Consider the following 373-nt stretch of genomic DNA (forward strand, 5'->3'; position numbering starts at 1 on the left):
TATAATATGCCTTGGTGAAGCCCTTTTTGGGTTGAATATGTTTGGGGATCGTTGAGCTTCCCGGATCTGAAGATCTGTGATTTTTCCTATGACTGGGAAGTTTTCTACCACTATTTTGTTGAATATGTTTTCAATACATTCTCCTTTTTCCTCCCCTTCTGGAATACCCATGACTCGGATATTTGAGTGCTTAAGGTTGTCTAATATCTCTGTTAGATTTTCTTCAATATCTTTGATACTTTTTTCTTTTTTCTTGTCTGCTTGTGTTATTCCAAACAGCCCATCTTCAAGTACAGAGGATCTCTCTTCAATTTCCGTTAGCCTGCTGGTTAAACTCTCCATTGTGTTTTTTATTTCTCTGAATAACTTCTTC

This window comes from Galeopterus variegatus, unplaced genomic scaffold (genome assembly GCF_000696425.1).
Source record: "Galeopterus variegatus unplaced genomic scaffold, G_variegatus-3.0.2 Scaffold4129, whole genome shotgun sequence".
In the NCBI taxonomy this organism is placed as follows: domain Eukaryota; kingdom Metazoa; phylum Chordata; class Mammalia; order Dermoptera; family Cynocephalidae; genus Galeopterus; species Galeopterus variegatus.